Genomic DNA, 14,801 nt, shown 5'->3' with positions numbered 1-14,801 from the left:
ACGAAGGAGAGAGAGCTTAACGACTGAGGACTACTGTCACTAAGACCATCCTAGCACCCACCCGAAAGAAAGGACGGAAAATCTAAAACTGGGTGGACAAGTGACAATTTGAGCCTATTTCCTCCCAAACACGAGTCCACCGTATTAAGCTCTGCATAACCTCCCCAGAATATTCAGAATATGTTAGATAACTATCTGTTTGGCTTTAGGAAAAGTGAAGGCATCAGAGGCAATTCTGATTTTGCAGTTGATAATGGAAAATCAGGTAATTTCCAAGAATGATTGTCTATCGAAGTGGCGGGGTCCAAACTATACATATCAAACGTGCTATCGTAAATCGCTCAGATGGAAACCCAGTTCTAAGCAAAGAAGGGAAAGCAGAAAGGTTGAAGGAGTATATAAAGGTCCATACAAGGGCGATGTTCTTAAGGACAGTATTATGGAAATGGAAGAGGAGATAGAAGAAGATGAAATGGGAGATATGATACTGCGTGAAGAATTTGACAGAGCACTGAAAGACCTAAGTCGAAACAAGGCCCCGGGAGTAGACAACATTCCATTAGAACTACTGATGGCCTAGGAGAGCCAGTCCTGGCAAAACTCTACCATCTGGTGAGCAAGAAGAATATAATAATTCCAATCCCAAAGAAAGCAGGTGTTGACAGATGTGAAAATTACCGAATTATCAGTTTAATAAGCTACGGCTGCAAAATACTAAGACGAATTCTTTACAGACGAATGGAAAAACTGGTAGAAGCCGACCTCGGGGAATATCAGTTTGGGTTCCATAGAAATGTAGGAACACGTGAGGCAATACTGACTACGACTTATCTTAGAGAATAGATTAAGGAAAGGGAAGCCTACGTTTCTAGCATTTGTAGACTTAGAGAAAGCTTTTGACAATGTTGATTGTAATACTCTCTTTCATATTCTGAAGGTGGTAGGGGTAAAATACAGGGATCGAAATGCTATTTACAATTTGTACAGAAACCAGGTGGCAGTTATAAGAGTCGAGGGGCATGGAAGGGAAGCAGTGGTCGGGAAGGGAGTGAGACAGGGTTGTAGCTTATCCCCGATGTTATTCAATCTGTACATTGAGCAAGCAGTAAAGGAAAGAAAAGAAAAATGCGGAGTAGGAATTAAAATCCCTGGAGAAGAAATAAAAACTTTGAGGTTCGCCGATGACATTGTAATTGTGTCAGACACAGCAAAGGACCTGGAACAGCAGCTGAACGGAATGGACAGTGTCTTCAAAGGAGAATATAAGATGAATATCAACGAAAGCAAAAGGAGAATAATGGAATGTGGTCGAATTAAATCCGGTGGTGCTGCGGGAATTAGATTAGGAAATGAGACGCTTAAAGTAGTAAATGAGTTTTGCTATTTGAGGAGCAAAATAACAGATGATGCTCGAAGTAGGGAGTATATAAAATGTAGACTGGCAATGGAAAGGAAAGCGTTTCTGAAGTAGGGAAATTTGTTAACATCGAGTATAGATTTAAGTGTCAGGAAGTCGGTTCTGAAAGTATTTGTGTGGAGTGTAGCCATGTATGGAAGTGAAACGTCGACGATAAATAGTTTAGACAAGAAGAGAATAGAAGCTTTCGAAATGTGGTGCTACAGAAGAATGCTGAAGATTAGATGGGTAGATCACATAACTAATGAGGAGGTATTGAATAGAATTGGGGAGAAGAGGAGTTTGTAGCACAACTTGACGAAAAGAAGGGACCGTTTGGTAGCACATGTTTTGAGGCATCAAGGGATCACAAATTTGGCATAGGAGGGCAGCGTGGAGGGTAAAAATCGTAGAGGGAGACCAAGAGATGAATACACTAAACAGATTCAGAAGGATGTAGGTTGCAATAAGTACTGGGAGATGAAGAAGCTTGCACAGGATAGAGTAGCAGGGAGAGCTGCATCAAACCAGTTTCTGGACTGAAGACCACAACAACAACATCGTAAATCGATCATGCGACTCTCGTGGTGGGCATTATGAGTATCTTTACGGTGGTCGCTACAGCAACGACAAAATAAGAGCGTTACAAAAATACTTTTAATTGCAAAGGAGACGACTTACCTTACTCGTCGTCGGTGTTTTCATATTAAAGTCCATTACGGTGGTCTGGATGGATAATTTGGAAGAATCGAACCATGTATTCTTCCTGATACTCGTTCGTTTTCCGCACTGTCCACAATGAAATTGTAAACGGTATTTCTGCATCGAAACTGTTCTTACGAACTTTTACACACTTCGCACCGCCACAGTCTACACAGTCCCTTTTTTCCCCGTCCAGTAGTACTCCATATTTGCGACAAAAAGTCGAACAATTTTCTAAGCTGGATAAACTTGGAATTAATTTTCCATGTGAGAGAATCCGCCGAAGAAACGTCAAGAACAGCAGACATCCCACTCACAAACCACATAAATCGTCTGGATTTCCCTAGCAGTTCACAAATAATTCGCGGAGGTATGTAATTTAGAGCAACAAAGGGAACGACGGGAAACTGTTCAAAACGACGATCACAAATAACTGATCACAACGCCCGCCACCAGCGTCGCATGATCGATTTACGATCGCATGTTTGATATGTATCGTTTGGCCCCCCCCCCCCCCCCCCAACTTCGATAGACAATCGTTCTTGGAAATTACCGAAAATCAAGACACGTTCATCGGGTTTGTCGATCTGGAAAAAGCGTCCGTCATCGTAAAATGGTTCAAGATGTTCGAAATTTTCAGATAAATAGGGGTACGCTATAGGTAGGGATGGTTAATATACAATACGTGCAAGAGCCAAGAGGGAATAATAAGAGTCGACGACCAACAACGAATTGCTCGGATTAAAAAGGGTGTATGACATGGATGTAGTCTTTCGTCCCTACTGTTCAATCTGTACATCTAAGAAGCAATTATGGAAATAAAAGAAAGGTTCAGAAGTAGAACTAAAATTCAAGGTGAAAGGATTTCAGTTACGATTCGCTCATGACAGTGCTATACTGAGTGAAAGTGAAGAATAATTACAGGATCTGCTGCAGGGAATGAACAATATAACGATTACAGAATATGTCATCAGAATAAATCGAAGAATGACGAACGTAATGAGAAGCAGCAGATGAAGTTAAGGAATTCTGCTACCTGGGCAGTAAAATAACCAATGACAGACGGAACAAAGAGGACATCAAAAGCAGACTAGCACTGGCAAAAAAGGGCATTTCTGGCCAAGAGATGTCTACTAGCATCAAACAAAGGCCTTAATTTGAGGAAGAAATTTCTCGGAATGTACGCTGGGGACACAACATTGTATGGCAGTGAAACACGGACTGTGGGAAAGCAGGGACAGAAGAGCATTTGAGATGTGCTGCTACATACGAATGTTGAAAGGTAGATCGGAGAGGAAAGGAATATGTGGAAAAGGAAATGACAGGATGACAGGACATCTGTTAAGACATCAGGCTATGACTTTCATGGTACTAGAGGGGTCTATAGAGGGCAAAAACTGTAGAGGAAGACAGAGATTGGATTACATCCAGCAAATAATTGAGGACGTAGGTTGCAAGTGCTGCTCTGAGATGAAGAGGTTGGCAGTGGAGAAGAATTCGTGACGGGCCGCATCAAATCAGTCACAGCACTGAGTAAAAAACCGCTTGATAGACGTCACAGCTTTTGTGAGAATTCTCAGAGATCAAGTTTTAACCTCGAACACTGAAGTTGGACTATGAGAGCTGCCTGTGAACTACACAAAATATGTTAAACGTACAACATGTCATTAACAAAAAAAACAAAAACCGTAGCGTTTCGTGGGACAAACCCAGTAACGAAAAAAACAGTAATACGAAATAAGTTTATAGAACTAGTAGATAGATTCTCAATATTTGGGGCCATGCTAAGATACAGAGGAGACCTAGATCAATAAGACAAACGGTACAACTAGGAGATCTTTCCTAAATAATGTAAGAACAGAAACATAAGTAAATTTTTTTGTAAAGTTAAGTGGGTACCACTAATGCTGTGTGCGATTGAATCACAGGTAATGTCAAAGAAAAGATAAAGTAAGATTACAGGCCAACGAGATTAAATTCTTCAGGGGCAAAGCAGGATACAGTAAGTTAGAGTATAAAAGACATAAAGATAACAGCAATGAATTGAAAATATTTTGTATAAATGAGATTTAAAGAAATATGTAAAACAGGTATCCCATCTGTTGCAAATGGAAAAGTCAAGATTACCACTACATTTTTAGCAACACAGTCCGTAACATAAAAGACGCGTTGGAAGAGTAGCAAGAAGATGGAAGGACCTAATGCAACTGCAACAGGCTAAGCAAGGCCTGATGCAGGATAGAAAAAAAAAAGATTTTTTTATATATCGAATTGTAAGAAAAGAAAACGTCATTCTGAAATAGACCACTGAAGAAATGTAATCAAAATTTCAGACTACTTGCATTATAGTCTCTTACGAAGGAGTCAAAGGGTAATGTTTAGATTGGACACAAGAGTGATTTACCACGTTGGGGGCTACTTACTCCAGCCTACCTACGACTTATGAACTCACTAAACTAGTCAGTTATGTGGACAGCGATGGAGAGGACGGGTGAGGGTTGAAATAACTTAGTAAAACGGAAATATGAACCACGAGCTTAGTAGTTTTTTAAATACGCAAAGTATTGCAGAGGTGTAAGAAAAAGAGTCTACGACCAGTCGGAAATGAGAATGGGCTAACGTCCAAAAGATGAATTACACGCTAAGAAATCAACATGTTACACCATGAATTCGAAACATTCAGACGATATGATTACGGTAATAAGTAAAAGGATTCAAAGAGCCTCAATAGATGAGGAATGATTCATGTTGGAACTGAGGAAAATAATTAACGTCAGAAAAGGAACAATAGGTCAATGAAATGCTTGCCTTAACAAATACTTCAAGGTATCTGTGAATTTTATATCTTCTATTTCCATTACTGGTAGCAGCTGTACCAGAACAGATAGCTGAAAAAGTAGGAGAAAGTTCAAATATAAAATGAAATATTAGAAACTAAAACGCCGTTGAAAGAATTAATAAGTGAAATAGAAAGATTAAATATAACTTTGCAGACGTGGTTTTGGGGGGGGGGGGGGGAAGAGGGTGGGGGGAGTTATTACATTATTACATCCGGAGAGAGCAGTAAAGATTCGAAACTGTGCACTGAAATACATTAACATAACGAAAATACAGTGATGTGATGTAAGAGAACGAAACTATTTACGAGGATGCTCTAAGAGAATAACTGCTGTCTTGTTAATGTGGTACCGGTAACAAAACGTCAAAGTAACTAATGGTAGATTTAGTGCAAAGAAGATTAGTTAAATTTGTTTTTAGCATCTAAGAAACAAGAGATATTTCATCAGATCCTCGGAAAAACATTAACCGCATTTTGCTAAAGAAGAAACTTGGCTGATTTCTCCGGCTTCAAACAACTGACTAAAATACCACATGGGTAAAAAGAAGCAAGAATTGCAAAGTACAGATAGCAATATGAAGTTACAGACAACCAGTTCTGAAAATAAAGTAAACGTTAGGAAAAAATTGAAAGTAACTTTCCTGGTACTACTGTATTTAAGACAATGCTGAGTGAAATAAGACGTCAGCGGTTATATAGCTGGATGTGACTAATGCGGGAATGAAAATTCGTTACATCTACGAATATTGGTTTGAAATGACAACAGCCTTAGAAGTATAAGTTGAAAAGGTATTAAAGTCCTGAAAAAATATCAGAACAGGGATAACTACTTAAGAGCAAAGAAAAAAATGGCTCAAATGGCTCTGAGCACTATGGGACTTAACATCTATGGTCATCAGTCCCCTAGAACTTAGAACTACTTAAACCTAACTAACCTAAGGACAGCACACAACACCCAGCCATCACGAGGCAGAGAAAATCCCTGACCCCGCCGGGAATCGAACCCGGGAACCCGGGCGTGGGAAGCGAGAACGCTACCGCACGACCACGAGATGCGGGCTAAGAGCAAAGAATAGCCACATTGTTGATCAAAGAATATAATGACATCGAAGCTGAAAGGAAGACCAATAAGAACTAAAATTGCTACTTTATTTTAAATACAATAAACAAAACACACAAAAATTAGGACGAAAGTATTGAAAAAAGAAATCTGTGAAAAATTACGTTCTTACTTAATAGAAATATACTGATTTCAAATGTTGACCTAAAATTATAAAAAAAATGTTCATCGCACAGAGCGTTTGATTTCACACTTCTTCATGAAGTTGAAACGTTGAGAGTGGAAAGTTTCCAAAGAAGTAAATTACTATTGTAGGCAGAGAAAAGAGCTGTTGGATGGGCCATGTAGTGAAAGGAGTGTATAGGAGGCTCTGTTAATTAGGATGTTGCGACATGAGGCTGCATTTCGTACAGTAGATAATTTGATGGGCTATCTGGAGGAGGGCGTGCTTACCGGAAGGAACATCGTGCAGTGTTAACTAAGTCCGTAGAAGAAGAAATGAAAAAAATGAAATACGAAAGACAGATACTGAAATACAAGGAATAGACTACTCATAATGCTAGGTGTCGAATATATGGCAAGTGTGTATGCCACTCGAGATTGAGAGAGGGGTAAAATTGTAGGCAAGAAAATTTGTAGACTGTATACTATCGAGTAATACGCATATTCCCTATACGTATCAGTCCGAAGAACTGAAGTGCAACGCTGCTGACAGAAACTTTCTGGATACGAATGTGAGATGTGACGTAAGTGTTCACTCTGATGTGCTTGCTGTATCAGAAGATTCTAGAAAAAGGTGACACACATGGCGAATTAGACTGCAACTGTCGAAATGAATGGGTTTCGTACGACATTGTTACAAATAATCGACACAAGCAGTCAGTCACTGAGTACTGAACGTAGAAAATTTCCAGGAGTAATGATTTTATTATCATGGGAAATACGGGGTATTACTTGGGGCGTGACACCAGAGGTGCATATTGGAATAATAGAGGGAGGCAGAATTATTCCGTTGTTGTTTATAACCATATTACTGTGGCACCATACAATAAATCTAATGAAAGCGTAGCTCTACCGAGCAAAATGTGCAACCAGAGCGTATATACAAATTTTGAAACGTTAATTCAATGCATAACTTTGGAATATTTGCCTGACATATCCAACAGCATACTGTTTTTGAAAAAGGAATGCTCCCTGTCTTACGTGATTGTATTTTTGATTATGACAAGCATTAAGAATACTAGAACTTCGATTGACCATTGAGATAAATTTGCGTTCTTTTTCCGGTTGTGTGACTGGAAATAGGTGTGACGTCTGGAATGTGCGGCGCATACTGGAACAATACAGTGGAGTAACACTAACGAGGTGGAGTTGTTTTTTGCCCGTTTCTTTCAGTAGATGATGGAAAATATATGAAATTTATAGAGCGCTGCTTAATACTAGGATTTTGCGCATTCTCTCAGCACCAACACGAATGACATTAGAAGACCCCAAAACAAGTACTGTTACTTGGAAAGAAGAAGAGAAAGGAAATATATGTACTAATTCCCTGAAATCTGAATCTAATACTAGAAAGCGTATTTTAATACGAATGAAATGGTTTTACATAAAACGCTCCATAGGGTGCACAACCTTTGTAATCGTGAAACAGAGCCCAATCGGAGAAGAATTAATTTCTTTAAATTTATTTGTCGCTGTTTTTACGTATAAAACAACGTAAAAGCTCCTGCTGACCAGGTTTCACAATTATTATTACTAGGTCCACAGTAGATTAATAATGCTTTTTCCTGATTTTCTGAATAGTTTGAGGCACAGCTCCGAAACCTAAGACCACATTTCTCTACTTAAGTATTACTAACAAGGGGAGGCCGCCAATTGTGAAATTCAGATTCGATTCATACTGCGCATAATAAAAGCTCATGGCCAGAGGTGTAATGTGACAAAGCACCAAGATGCACTTCTCAGCCGTTGTCGAGAAAATCGTATTTTGGTATTTGTGTTTTGTAATTCAAATGTGTATACACACACACACACACACACACACACACATATATATATATATATATATATATATATATATATATATATATATATATATATATATATATATATATATACTCCTGGAAATGGAAAAAAGAACACATTGACACCGGTGTGTCAGACCCACCATACTTGCTCCGGACACTGCGAGAGGGCTGTACAAGCAATGATCACACGCACGGCACAGCGGACACACCAGGAACCGCGGTGTTGGCCGTCGAATGGCGCTAGCTGCACAGCATTTGTGCACCGCCGCCGTCAGTGTCAGCCAGTTTGCCGTGGCATACGGAGCTCCATCGCAGTCTTTAACACTGGTAGCATGCCGCGACAGCGTGGACGTGAACCGTATGTGCAGTTGACGGACTTTGAGCGAGGGCGTATAGTGGGCATGCGGGAGGCCGGGTGGACGTACCGCCGAATTGCTCAACACGTGGGGCGTGAGGTCTCCACAGTACATCGATGTTGTCGCCAGTGGTCGGCGGAAGGTGCACGTGCCCGTCGACCTGGGACCGGACCGCAGCGACTCACGGATGCACGCCAAGACCGTAGGATCCTACGCAGTGCCGTAGGGGACCGCACCGCCACTTCCCAGCAAATTAGGGAAACTGTTGCTCCTGGGGTATCGGCGAGGACCATTCGCAACCGTCTCCATGAAGCTGGGCTACGGTCCCGCACACCGTTAGGCCGTCTTCCGCTCACGCCCCAACATCGTGCGGCCCGCCTCCAGTGGTGTCGCGACAGGCGTGAATGGAGGGACGAATGGAGACGTGTCGTCTTCAGCGATGAGAGTCGCTTCTGCCTTGGTGCCAATGATGGTCGTATGCGTGTTTGGCGCCGTGCAGGTGAGCGCCACAATCAGGACTGCATACGACCGAGGCACACAGGGCCAACACCCGGCATCATGGTGTGGGGAGCGATCTCCTACACTGGCCGTACACCACTGGTGATCGTCGAGGGGACACTGAATAGTGCACGGTACATCCAAACCGTCATCGAACCCATCGTTCTACCATTCCTAGACCGGCAAGGGAACTTGCTGTTCCAACAGGACAATGCACGTCCGCATGTATCCCGTGCCACCCAACGTGCTCTAGAAGGTGTAAGTCAACTACCCTGGCCAGCAAGATCTCCGGATCTGTCCCCCATTGAGCATGTTTGGGACTGGATGAAGCGACGTCTCACGCGGTCTGCACGTCCAGCACGAACGCTGGTCCAACTGAGGCGCCAGGTGGAAATGGCATGGCAAGCCGTTCCACAGGACTACATCCAGCACCTCTACGATCGTCTCCATGGGAGAATAGCAGCCTGCATTGCTGCGAAAGGTGGATATACACTGTACTAGTGCCGACATTGTGCATGCTCTGTTGCCTGTGTCTATGTGCCTGTGGTTCTGTCAGTGTGATCATGTGATGTATCTGACCCCAGGAATGTGTCAATAAAGTTTCCCCTTCCTGGGACAATGAATTCACGGTGTTCTTATTTCAATTTCCAGGAGTGTATATATATACAGTGTGTTTCAAAACTGACCGGTATATTTGAAACGGCAATAAAAACTAAACGAGCAGCGATAGAAATACACCGTTTGTTGCAATATGCTTGGGACAACAGTACATTTTCAGGCAGACAAACTTTCGAAATTACAGTAGTTACAATTTTCAACAACAGATGGCGCTGCGGTCTGGGAAACTCTATAGTACGATATTTTCCACATATCCACCATGCGTAGCAATAATATGGCGTAGTCTCTGAATGAAATTACCCGAAACCTTTGACAACGTGTCTGGCGGAATGGCTTCACATGCAGATGAGATGTACTGCTTCAGCTATTCAATTGTTTCTGGATTCTGGCGGTACACCTGGTCTTTCAAGTGTCCCCACAGAAAGAAGTCACAGGGGTTCATGTCTGGCGAATAGGGAGGCCAATCCACGCCGCCTCCTGTATGTTTCGGATAGCCCAAAGCAATCACACGATCATCGAAATATTCATTCAGGAAATTAAAGACGTCGGCCGTGCGATGTGGCCGGGCACCATCTTGCATAAACCACGAGGTGTTCGCAGTGTCGTCTAAGGCAGTTTGTACCGCCACAAATTCACGAAGAATGTCCAGATAGCGTGATGTAGTAATCGTTTCGGATCTGAAAAATGGGCCAATGATTCCTTTGGAAGAAATGGCGGCCCAGACCAGTACTTTTTGAGGATGCAGGGACGATGGGACTGCAACATGGGGCTTTTCGGTTCCCCATATGCGCCAGTTCTGTTTATTGACGAAGCCGTCCAGGTAAAAATAAGCTTCGTCAGTAAACCAAATGCTACCCACATGCATATTGCCGTCATCAATCCTGTGCACTATATCGTTAGCGAATGTCTCTCGTGCAGCAATGGTAGCGGCGCTGAGGGGTTGCCGCGTTTGAATTTTGTATGGATAGAGGTGTAAACTCTGGCGCATGAGACGATACGTGGACGTTGGCGTCATTTGGACCGCAGCTGCAACACGGCGAACGGAAAACCGAGGCCGCTGTTGGATCACCTGCGGCACTAGCTGCGCGTTGCCCTCTGTGGTTGCCGTACGCGGTCGCCCTACCTTTCCAGCACGTTCATCCGTCACATTCCCAGTCCGTTGAAATTTTTCAAACAGATCCTTTATTGTATCGCTTTTCGGTCCTTTGGTTACATTACACCTCCGTTGAAAACTTCGTCTTGTAGCAACAACACTGTGTTCTAGGCGGTGGAATTCCAACACCAGAAAAATCCTCTGTTCTAAGGAATAAACCATGTTGTCTACAGCACACTTGCACGTTGTGAACAGCACACGCTTACAGCAGAAAGACGACGTACAGAATGGCGCACCCACAGACTGCGTTGTCTTTTATATCTTTCACATCACTTGCAGCGCCATCTGTTGTTGAAAATTGTAACTACTGTAATTTCGAAAGTTTGTCCGCCTGAAAATATACTGTTGTCCCAAGCATATTGCAACAAACGGTGTATTTCTATCGCTGCTCGTTTAGTTTTTATTGCCGTTTCAAATATACCGGTCATTTTTGAAACACAATCAGTTGCAACAATTATGCATATAATAAGTTGTTGAAAGTCGTTTGTCGTGGAAAAACTGGCGACTTCGAACATCATTATGTTTTCCGCAAATAAAGTTGTATTTCACAAATGTTATTAATTGTCTTCATAATGTTTACCACGTATAGTTAACGGAAGACGTAGAAACGATATTCCGAAACGAAAACGTATAGCGTTAAGTCAAACGTTCGAATTAGAATAGAGACCCCACGAACACAAATTTACTGTGGCAGGTATGAAATATAAACTCCGTTACTCGCTCGTTACACTTGATGGACAGATGTTGAATGGGCCGAAACGAGCCGCCGCATAACAGCGTAGTTGCCTGCTAACTTCGAAAGAAGGTAGATGCGGTCCCTAGCGCAACTTATAACATCGTCGAAAATCAGTACGGACGTGAGATCTTTGGTACACCCTGTTAAACAAACGGAAAAATGGAGGCGGTACAATTGGAGAGCGATCCGCCTTCACCAACATGCATAAGCAATTCATTAATAGTTTATATATATATATATATATATATATATATATATATATATATATATATATTTGAATTACAAAAAACTAATAATGAAAAAAGTTGCATGGCGCGGGATTCGATCCGGCGACCTTCGGATTACGAACCCGAGCGCTTACCGCTGCGCCACGACGCTGTAGAAAATTATTAATCGTAGAGAGTATTTCACCGCAACGGTTTCCTTTAACTGTCGATTTTCTCGACAACGGCTGAGAAGTGCATCTCGCTGCTTTGCCACATTACACCTCTGGCCATGAGCTTTTATTATGCGCAGTATGAATCGAATCTGAATTTCACAATTGGCGGCCTCCCCTTGTAAGACCTGAATAAAAAGAATGTGGTTGAAGATAAGTGTAACTTTTACCAATTTTTATGCGAATGCAGAAACAGGGGTCCTTCTAAACATTATTTGGAAGTTGTAAATGGTTCATAAGCATAAGGAACATCATTCATGAGAATGTTTTAATCTACCGAGGAAGCAGTTGGGTATAAAAACAAATTAACACCATCACATAAGTTTCCAATATGAACCGTGATATACTCGTAACGTGGGAATTCAGTGAGAGGTACATGAATATCCGAAATGCGTCCTTAATTTGGCGAGGAAAGATATTTTAGGTCTTATAACAAGTCCAATAGTTTTTCTGCTAATCATTACTTTTCGAGACTTTTCATCTGCGTTTATACTGTTTAAAGCAACGCGTCTTAGTTAAGAGAAATTAAAATTTATTTTCTTTTCCATGATTAAGTATATGTTTACTTTACTTATTCATTAAGTACAGGGACTATTACTTTCACATCTGTACAAGACCCTTCTCAACGACGTAATTGTCTTCCTGGAGTTTGAGTATGTTAAGAAGTTTCTTTGATGAAAATCTGATTTTTAGAAAGATATTTCAAATACGGGTTTCCAGTTTATATCGTCAAAATGTTTTTCAGAATTTGTAGTTGTATATATATGTGTTCATCTCGAATTCTGTATCCATTCAATAAAGATCACAGTTATTCCCTGAACATAGTTATGTTCATTACAAACCCTTCATATCTTCTAATTACCTTTTTATTCTCAAATATACTATTTTATCTAAAAATGAATATGAAATTAGCCTTGGACCAATCAGTAATTCGCTTTTGTTGGAATAGGTCTCTCTGACACAATGGACGCCAATTTCCGCTACACCTCCGTAATTTACGATGTTATCGTTTTCTTCTTTTTTGCCACAGAGAACTACGACAAAATAAAATTTTTAAAAATTTTCTTGAAGGCTCCAAATAAGGATCTAAACGAAATTTCGTTACTGTCCCACTCGCTGGAAAGATAAGTTCATGTTCAGACTTTACTCAAGAACGTAGACGTTTCATTCGCTATAGAAACAGTTTGTTGGCAAGTTATGAGCTACGTGACTTGAGAAAAAACGAGGAGCTTTGCGCGAAGACTAGGATAACGTCGTTCCTCAGTTGCAAACGACGTAATCATCCTTGCGGAAAGGAAGAGTCAATGAAGAAGCGGAAAAGTTATTCTAAGTGCCGGTAATAATCCTGTTTCTGTTGAAATAATTGCAGAAAGAGATAATCACTACGAGTCTTGCATAAGGAGATCTTTCCGCTGTTGTGTACACAATTTGCGTGTACAGTTATTACTCATTACTGTCACCAGATAATGACGGACATATTTCTCGATAACCTACAGTATTTCCACCTTCACTTGCAGCAAATAGCATCAACGTCGTAATGGTTATATTCACACTTACCTTTTTGACAAAAAATATCTCTGTGCAAACTACTTCCACACAGGGTTATTACGTGAAAATTTGATCCAGTGAGAGGATGGCCTGTTGACCATCATGTTATTTAAACACACTATTAGTATTATGGCAGCCCCATCTCACTTTTGCAATGGATAGAGTGCCTCCAGTCCCCGAAAGAAGATCTCAGCAAATCGGAAGATTCTGGCAAGAATGAAACATCATAAAGATCCAAAAACTTTGAACTTATCGGCAACGACCGTGTAAGCCTATTTTCTTAAACGACAAAATTATTTCAAAACATTGAAATGAGACTATCGAGTTTCATATGTTCACACGAGGAACGTTGTTAAGAGTAGGGTATAGCAAACTAGTCACGTTTGTAGCTGTAGACCGATTCCTGATTACAGGGGTAAACTGGAGAACCCGTAAATCGGCTCTGTGCCTTTTCCACGCAAGAAGAGAAGAGTGTTTGATACAATGATTTCAACAAGCGGAGTAAACTGTAAACGATTGTTATGCAGTCGACGATCACTTAATACCAAGGCTAGTAAAGAAAGTACTTTCTCATACTCGTTCATTCTGTCGATATCCAAAGTTGGTCGGAATGAGAGCGAGATGTAGATGCAGATGTAGAACAACGAAACGAACTACATTAACACGAGATGAACGCCTTTATACAACTACGTACCAGCAGAGTCTGTGAGCAATGGCGTTTTTCGTGAAACGCGACACCAAACGTCCATTCACAACGTTAACTTGGAAACTGGTTGTGATGGACCTTCAATTCTTGTCAGGTTTGAAGCCGTTTACGGTTGTCTCCTGTCGGTTAGGATCTCTGTACGACCACTGTTCTTAGACCTTGTCACATGTCTGAGTGGTAAAATATTCCTTGAAGACAAAAATGGTTCAAATGGCTCTGAGCACTATTGGACTCAACTGCTGTGGTCATAAGTCCCCTAGAACTTAGAACTACTTAAACCTAACTAACCTACGGACAGCACACAACACCCAGCCATCACGAGGCAGAGAAAATCCCTGACCCCGCCGGGAATCGAACCTGGGAACCCGGGCATGGGAAGCGAGAACGCTACCGCACGACCACGAGATGCGGGCCCTTGAAGACATGTTGCACAATCCGTGTTAATACATGGGCTGACAAATAATTTGTCCTTTTTATCTTATATTCAGTTCCTGAAATTTGTTATTAGCAAAATTTACTTGCTGTTTATTATGGTCTCTTTATAAAGGGTGTCCCAGTAAGAATGATAAATATTTAGGGATATAAAAGGAACGATCATTCAAAGCAAAAAAAAAATATAGTAAACATGGCCCTTCCATGCATACGTTCATCTCTGATACTGTGAAACAAACCTATTCTACTGCATAGGTGTACTCTTTGCTTTCCGTTTTCTGAGTGGTGATGGTA

General features: G+C 41.3%; 1 protein-coding gene across 2 annotated transcripts in view; it reads right to left on the bottom strand.

Moving 5' to 3' along the window:
* The window catches only part of LOC126203416 (cuticle protein 19-like), a 34,949-nt gene that overhangs the window by 14,319 nt on the left and 5,829 nt on the right, over positions 1-14,801 (bottom strand). The gene's annotated exons all lie outside the window — the stretch shown is intronic.

This window comes from Schistocerca nitens, chromosome 9, assembly GCF_023898315.1.
Source record: "Schistocerca nitens isolate TAMUIC-IGC-003100 chromosome 9, iqSchNite1.1, whole genome shotgun sequence".
Lineage (NCBI taxonomy): Eukaryota > Metazoa > Arthropoda > Insecta > Orthoptera > Acrididae > Schistocerca > Schistocerca nitens.
This window is presented reverse-complemented; position numbering and strand designations above follow the sequence as displayed.